Source organism: Dermochelys coriacea, chromosome 18 (assembly GCF_009764565.3).
Source record: "Dermochelys coriacea isolate rDerCor1 chromosome 18, rDerCor1.pri.v4, whole genome shotgun sequence".
NCBI classification, from domain to species: domain Eukaryota; kingdom Metazoa; phylum Chordata; order Testudines; family Dermochelyidae; genus Dermochelys; species Dermochelys coriacea.
In genome coordinates, this window is record NC_050085.1 from 13,316,849 (window position 1) to 13,325,923 (window position 9,075).

Sequence of the window (9,075 nt, forward strand, 5' to 3'; positions counted from 1 at the left end):
AAGAATCACATGATAAGTAAGTGCAAGCCAAGCAGAGACATGAGGAAGTGGAGGGATTGTCATACTGAGATTGCCCTATGCCCTGCTCGAGCTTTCTTTGTGCTGAATCCCATGCATGAAAGATCCTATGCGTGAGAGCACTTTTGAGCTGCTCCATGTTTTGGTCTGTATAGGATACTTTTCCGGGCTCTGGCAGCTGGCATTAGAACTCCCCTACCTGGTGTCTTTAGGGTGTAAGTAGGTGTCTGCCTGAAATATGCCACTCTTTTATGTGTAGATCCTGCCAGGACAGAGTTAGGTGGGTTAAACTTATGGCTTGTTAATCCATGTGGATATAAGGGACACGGAGGGTGGCTTTACTGAGATGAGGGATCTAGGGTGTGGGCTGAACAGTCCTGAGGGAGGAACCCTAAGAGCAGCCAAGCTCAGGGAGGGGATTTGAGCTGAACTTTATCTGTGTCTGGTGGTAAAACAAACTCCAGGAAGGGGATGAGAGTGCAGGTTGTGAAAGGCCCATGCTCACACTGACCTGCTGTCTTGTGCAGAAACAGCCCCCAAGGAGCTGGAACCCAAGCTCTAAATGGACTCTCACTATGACCTGGGGTGTGTCTCAACTTTTGTGCCTCAGTTTCCTCTATCTGACATAGGGGGTTGTGCAGCTTTAATGCATGAATGTTTGTAAAGCACTTTTTATCAGAGGGTGTTGGGCGCTAGAGAAATGCACAGTATTGTTTTGTTGCAGCTGTTCTGAATCTGGACTATGCCTTGTTAGAGACCATAAAAGAGCTGGTGAGTGAGATTTTGGGCTGGTAAATCACCTCTCTAATGGCAAGCACTGCCCAGAAATCTTCTCTGTATAAGGTTTTTCCTGTTTGCAAAGGAAGAGCTGCAGTCAGTCCACATTTTTTTTTTTTTAACCCAAGCAACAGTATTCTGAGCATTGTTTTATGTAAATCCCTAAAGGGAACAAGCGTTCTGTCTTCCGCCATTCATGAAACACCATTTCTGCAGTGCTCCCCTTCTCTTTACCCCACCCCATCCTCCAACCCTCCTCCCAAAAACTCCACTGCTTTGCATGCTTGAGTCCCACCAAGCAGGGTGTAGGCCGAATGGAACTGATAAAATGTCTGGAATGTGGGTTGGGATGACTGTCGGACACTTAAGGCCTGGATCTACTCTCACTTATGCGGGTGTAAATCCATAGTAACTCCACTGATGTATAAAACCAGTGCGACTCCATTTACGCCAGTCAGTAAGATTCTGGTCCTTTTATGATTTTCCTGTAAATATCTTCTGTCGCTGACTTGTGTTTAATGGTGTGGACTGTACTCGGCTGAGGATATGTGGTAGGAATGACACTGCAGAAATAAACTGTATTGTAACCGGGTTCCTTCTTCTGTGCTCTGTACTACCTCAGAAACTCTCTGGAAATATAGAGCACGCTCCCACTTCCAGGTGAAATGATCCTGGACGCAGAGCTGAGCTGGAGCTCTACGTTTGTGAGGAGGGTTATTTACGTCCATGCCTATAGAAGGGTGGGTTAGGGCTGTTGAGGGTCACACCTACTTGTTGGCAAATTGGACTGTTCAAAACCATCCTGGGGCAGACAGATGGAGGAGGAGGAGAATCAGCTCATTTATAATTAATCGGACACTTACGGTAGCTTTTCATTAAGAGGTAAATGAAGGGAGCAACAGGCCCTTTGTTGCTGTTTAACGCCCACAGAGTCAGCTCGAACACAGAATGTGGATGGTGGCCCTGCACTAAAAGCCACTGGATGTTGATCTGAGCTAAGATCCGGACATCTTTAAACAGATAGTATAGTTCTGCTGCACCCCTGTTCAGGTCGAAAGCAACTGGGTCTCTGCCACTGAGCACTTCATCATCCAGGTGAAATAACTGTTGGTTAGGGAGTTAGTAGTCACTGACGAGGACCAAAAAAAGATCATCCTCATCAACATCACGGTCTCCTTCGAGAACAGGACCCCGGCCTTCCGCGAATCCCGAGCTCGTAAATTGGAAAAATACGCCCCCCTGGCCGACATCCTGAGAGCGAAGGGCTACGAGGTGCAGATGGATGCCCTGATTGTCGGAGCCCTCGGCGCTTGGGACCCTTGCAACGAGCGTGCTGCGGACCTGCAGGATCGGTCGACGGTACACATGGCTCATGCGGCTCCTCATGGTCTCGGACACAATCCGATGGTCCAGGGACATCTACATCGAACACATCACTGGCCACCGACAATACCAGGAGGTGTGAGCTGGTACAACATCGTGCATCGTCTGTGGGAAAGGGACTGAGAGACTTTTTCCATTGGACCATATGAACTGGAACCATAAACTCACTGAAAATTAAATCCCACCAAATGAGGGTAGATCCATCCTCATAATCCGTATCCACTCATTATAATCCACAATGAACATAGCCACTATGTGGACAACATACCCCCATATCTCAATGTTTGAACTTTGGCCCGTTAAACTTTTACCCCCAATCGGAGAGATTGCAGATTATGTATTCCTTACGCCACTCGCTCCTAAACTGAATTTCGCACCCCTTGATAATCTGTACCTTATTCCCAGATAACCAGAAACTTCTATGCCTAAACTCTGTACCATTTTCTTTTTACTTCAATATTATCTTAATAAAATTATTAAAAGTTGACATCTCTTCACAGCACTTCTTCCTGGTCTCACCATTGAACTTTACACTCTTCTCCCTTCTCTATGCTGCTGTCTCATCTGTGTTAAAGGGTAAGCTCTGTAGGCAGGAACATATATTGTAACTGTACATATTACTTTACAATGCCATATAGTGTAAAAGCTGCACAAGAAATCACCAAACACCACAATAAAGAGGGGTTGATGTCTTTCCTCAAATGGAGCACAATTTCAATCAATAGGATTTTATTAGAAGACCAGATGTGTTAAATTATCGATTGCTAATGCTAAGTGTCATTGTAAGTGTACCATCCATTCAATAACAGTAGCAGGAAGGAGTATCCTTGTAGCATTCTTGAAATTAAAATTTAAAAAGGAAACTATTATAACACTGGAAATGTAGCTTAATTCAATGATTGTACTGGTCTAATTCCAAGTGGGTAACTAATTACATTCTGCCTATAAAATTCCCTGTGTAGCTGGTGGGGGTTTTGGTCAATTGCTGTCCTGTGCTGGTGTGTAGCCTTGCTGCAGCCCTATTACAGATTTGTAATGTTAATGGAAAACTTTTTAAAGTGACTCAGGATTCGGACATCTCTGTTGGATTGGAAGAAAGCAATTGTACACACTGGTCAGATCTAATGCAGCACTGTGCATAGTATTCAGTCTACATCCTGTCATTCAACATTCAAAGGTACTGTTCTCCATCCATAACTTACTAGAGACCAAAACGTGCAAAACTGCATGCTGCCAGGATTCCTGTGGTATACACAAGCTGTTAGCCTAATGCGAATGCACGTAAGTATATTTGCATTGAGTCACTCACCTGCACCGATGCTAAGGTTTGCAAACAAAGGATTCAGTCTGGACCCTGAAAACTTTGCTATGGAGCAACTGAGTTTTCAAGGCCAATGTTGGTTTGTTGGCCTAGTACCCTGAAGCACACCCATAAAGTGACGTCTCACAATAGGTGGATTAAAAGGCATCCATCAGAGCAGTAAAATGGAAGGAACTACCTGGGTGGGTGGAGGGGGGAGAAATCAACTAGACTGTAACAGCAGCATAGGTACACAATTTTTTGATTTTTATGATGAAAAGCCATAGAAGAAATTCAGAAAAGTCTGTTAATGATGCAGGCTGCTGGAATAACTTAGAAGTAATAGTTGATTAAAATGCTTAATTCTCAGGCTGTTACTATTATATTAATGAGCACTTCTGTAGTGCATCACGGGTGTGGACTTTAGTACTCAACCCATCCCTCCTCTGCTGTAGGGGAGGGATGTTGGCATGATCCTCACTTAATAGATGGGTTAAACTAAGGCAGAGCAAGGTTAAATGCCTTGCCCAAGGTCCCAGACAATGTCAGGAAATTGCATGGATGCAAGCAGCCCTTGTAGGTCTGTAACTTTAGCCTCTAGTAGAGGAGAAGCAGCTGCGGCAGTTACTAGTCACCGTGGTGATAGCCTTTGTCTTGCGCACAAGAATCTGGCCTAATAGGCATGCCCTGGACTCATCCGATGTCAAGCAGTGACAGCTAGAAGTGAGATTGTCATAGTCTATGACACAACTAGGTTTCTATCCAATGAGGGCTGTGATCTCAGGGACGGGAATGGCAATACTTTTCAGTGGAGATGGGTGCTAAGCTACTGTTGTTCTCTCTTGTATGCAAGCACTTGAGGAAAAGGAGAAGTGTGTGTTTTAGTCAATTGTCGCTTTGGCTATTTGCAGAGTTGAACAATGCCACGTGCAGTACAGCCCCGCACCTGTCCTCAACAGCCTAAACCCCGAAGTTCCTTTTCCAGGTGCCCGAATCCATCATGGGGAATGAAAGCTCTTCATCTTCTATAGTAGCCTTGTTCCCTCCAACACACTAGCACTGCTGATACTCTTGTGCTATGCCTTTTTTTTTTTGTTTTTTTTTTAAACAGCCATCCAAACTCTGGGGACCTCTAGTTTTGCAGGTCATACGAAAAATGGCACTTTGAGCAGCATGGTGCACTGGCATCTCCTTACTCAGTTTTTCAGCACTGGATGCTTATACATTGGCTCTGTGTGGGCTCAGCAGGAAGCATTCCACCTGGCCGACCACAAATGCCACTCACTGCAATAAGGGGTTTCTCATCCAAGTACAGGCTGAGCCTGTTTTTTCAGATCACACAAGTTTATCACAACCCCAAGTGCTATGCCTGAAAGCATATACCCCCCGCCCGCACACAAACACTCTCTTGATTGCTGTAGTCTGATGTCTCCACATGAATTTGGAAGCATAAATACAAATATATATATATAACTTGACTCTCTGTATGTAACAAAAAGCAGTATATTCTTGACCTAAAGAGCTTCCAGGGTGATTTCCCCCCCCCTTGCATCAAAAGAGTCCAGTACATGCTGAGGACTCAACCAACATCTCAGTCCTTTAGACTACGCAACTTCAGACTCCAGACTCTACTGTGGCTAACACACTGCTGTGTGTAAGAGCAGTTACAGTTGGGGACATGCAACTAGTTTTTCCAGAAATATTACAGGGTCTCTTCCTGATTATTCTTCTTTCAGAACCAACTTACTGCAAAGGGCAGTATCAGAAGAGGAGCTTACTTGTAGAACAGGCCTGAAGGCTTTAAAGGGCTTTGCAGAGCTTTGCTATATAGCCTCAGGGTCGTCCCCCGTCCCCCCCCCCCCCCCCCGACAGCCCTATTCACAGAGCTATGTTGTATTAGTCTGGGCTCCAGAAAGGGCTGTACCAAGGAAACAAAAGTCACTGTTTATATAATTAATCTGCAGTAGGACTGTTGGCTATGTAGATGCTAATTCACATATCACAATAAATAAGAGAGAACAAATACTGGAATTATCATGTCATGGGGTGGCTGGTCTTTAATAGGAGTTGGGCCCCTACTCCACCTGTGACTAGTCAGCTGCCTCCCAGCTGATGTTCCACAGCCAGGGAGCAGGTGATAGCTTGATGATCACTTGTCCTCATAAAAAGCAGCAAGAGTGCAGTCGCTAGGGAGGGGTGGGTTAGTTTCTGCCCTCCTGCAGCAGTCACTGGCTGTGGGGAAGAGAATTGCAGCGTGCAATCACACAGGGAGGGAGCAGGTTGCAAAGGGAAAGGGAACAGAGTGACATGTCTTGTCTCCCATGTGGATAGCTTGTGGAGTGTCATCCTGTCAGGGGTAGGTAGGGCCTTTGTAGAAGACCTTGGGTCAGGGCAAAGGGTACAAATGTGATGCTGAACCTGTGTTATTTTGAAGAAATAAAACTAAAACTAAGGAGACTGAAATCTTGTTGCTGGAGGGTGTTGTCTGGGGTACCGGTCTGTGAGTTAGTCCGCTGGTTTATACCACACCAGTGTCCATCAAGAGTCCATCTTGTCTATCATTCTTTCTCCACCTAGCCCTAGGGATGTCAGCAGAAAGGGTGAAATATCCCTAAAGGACAGTTTTGTAATAAGAGGCACGTGGAGGAACTGCCTTCCTAACCACCTGTGACTGACCTTTGCCTTTAGGTACCTAGCAATGGGCTGGGAAGTTACAACTGAAGTGGAGTTTGACCCAAGCTTTCAACTGTGGGCATTTTAATAGAACATCTAGGTGCTTTGCATTTAGTAGCTCAAAGTGCCACTTTGACACGCAAATGTCAATTTAATACACATAGGTCAAGCCCTAATGCAGAAAAGCACTTAAACACATGCATAACTCCAGCCTTATTCTTCAGGACAGCAATTAAACATATGCTTAGCTGCTGCTTTGAAAAGGAAAGCTTTGCCTGAATTGAGGCCAGGGATTTCAATGTCCTTTGGTAGTCTCCCTGGTTGTAGACTGGGCTCTGCAGGGCTAGGAGTAAAATATAGAAAACTAGTACAATGATGTGCCTGAGAGTCATTGCACAATGGTTACAAGGCCCAACTACAGTGGAATTCAAATAAAAAACAAGCTTCTAATTCTGTGTGTGGGATTTTGTTTTGTGCTAAGATTTATATTTGTGTCCATTTCTTTGCCCACCTGTATTGTACTCTGCTTTCCCACGCCTGATTCTCCATCATTAGGCCAGGACCTTGCCAACCCCCAAAATTCTGTACATATTTTGTTAGTTAATCTGCAATATCAGGTGAGGGTGATTTGGGTCAGAATATTGGCATCAAAACACTTTGCCTTATTTATGACCATGTTAACACAGTGAGGGCTTTGTCCAGTGAAGCTATTTGTGAACATCTGCTTCTTGGAGATCTTAACTCCGCTGGCAGCTGGAACAATAGTGACATCTTGAGGCTAATGAGAAGAATCATTGATCCGAGTTCTAAATAGGCATGGGCGGGCAGGGAGAGGGGAGTTTTTAAATTATAATTGCAACAAGACTAGAGGTGCCACCTGTCCATGTTTTCCCAGAATCGTCAATTATTTTTTGTAGATCGCTGTGCTGGGAAATTGAGAAGAGTGCTCAGTACACACTACCAGCTGTACAGTTTAATGGGCTCAGAATCGTCCCAGAGACCCCGAGGAGAAATGAGTGTGTTGTTCCAAGTTCATCTCCTGTTGGCCAGGTAGTTGTATTATAGAAATGCACCATTTTTTTTCTGCTAAGAGGCCTCCTGTTTCAATCTGGCAAATTTCATGAATGTAACAAAGCTGGTTGACTCCCAGATAGCCCCATCCTCTCACAAAATGAGCAAGCAGACTTTAAGGCTGCAATTTTCAAAAAACCTAAGGGTGCCTTTGAAAATCACAGCATAAAAACTCTTTTACTGTGAAGTTAACTATCATTGAAATAAACAGAAAATCAGGGGAAATAACACTGACATACCTTTCCCACCATTTACCATTTTGGTTACTTCATTGTGCATATAAATACACTTGATGGAACTTTCAAGGGGAAATTTAGCTTAGTCAGTTGCTTTTAAAGCAAATGATTCCCATAGATATATTTTTTTTTTTTTTGGTCTGCACACAGTTAAATTAGAATGCGGCCTTTGGTTTTATCATTTATTTTTAGTCAGTTTCCCAACATTTCTATTACTTTGACAACTGCAGCATTCCATGTGTTTGAGGGTAGGAATGTGTAGCTGGGGAGAAACAGAAACAGCTGCACATCCACCCTGGGATAGGAGGCAGTAATGTCAAGGTTGTGGTGGTGGACATCTTACATGTGCAAAAATCAGGAAAATGGGGAAAAAACAACCCCGGTGTGGTTCTCACAATAAATCTATCCAAGGTAGAAGCCTAAATACTTTGAGGATCTGTGCCATGGATCTCTGGCCCTCACCCTACAATCTGATCCATCGGAGCAGGATCTTAAGTTCATCTCAAGTCCCACTGAAGTCAACGGGGCTCCCTAGAGACATGTTGGAGTCTGCCCACATGGTTCAGATTGCAGGATCAGGGCCCATGGCTGAATTTGAGATCACACAATCATACTGTTGCTCGTTATAACTAGGCTTGGTCGAATTTGATTTTTTTATATATATATAATTTTGACATTTAATTTTTTAGCATTTTTAATATTTTTTATCAATTTACATTTTCATAGTTGGGAGAAATTGGGGAGGGGGGAAGGGAGACAATAATTATTAAATGACAGTAGACATTGAAATTCAAAACCCTAAAGCTCTTTAACCCTTAAAGCACAAGTTGACAACATCACGTCAAAATATCCTTTAATCAAACTCTAAGAAGTGCTCACCCAGCATTTTTCTTACTTTGCCTATCTGTAAATGTTGATTATTATTGATGGAAATATTTGTCATGGGTTTGTGAGTATATGGGGAAATTGACATTTACTGACAAAAATCGAATCCTCCAAGACTACTCATAAAGCACATGCAGTTTGAAACTGGCAACAGAGCAGTGGAGAAGGGGGGTTCACTAGCTTTTTCCTACCTTTTAAGGTAGAATTGGAAGGGCAGTGTACAGCTCGCCGTCCTATTGAGCTAGGCTGCCAGTTTCAGAATGCTGGTGCCCCATGGCACATAATGTACGGTCAAGTCTGTCTCAGTATCAAATCAACATGGTAAGTCATAGGGCTGGGGAGGAATTATTGGCCAAAGAGCTTGTGGTTAGGATGTATTTGAATGCACAATGCTAAAGCTGTACCCTTGTCCAAACATTGTAAAATACAGGGGGGTTGGGGGGGGGAATCAAGTCTGACCCACCACACTATTCTGAACACTTTATATGTAAATCAGATTTCTTCACTCATGTCAAAGGTGATGCCCTCAGGAAGGTCTGAGTTGACAGCAACTGGGAAGTTTTCAAAAGAACCTGTTCTGAACTCCAAACAAAATAAAAATAAATATAAAAAAAATCTGAACATTTCTTTAAGTGGCTTAAACAGTTGCCACTTGCCATCCAAACTAAGCCAGCGGGAGGGATTTTTGTGGAAACCCTCCACACATAAAAATTAACTTTCAGGCTAGGAACA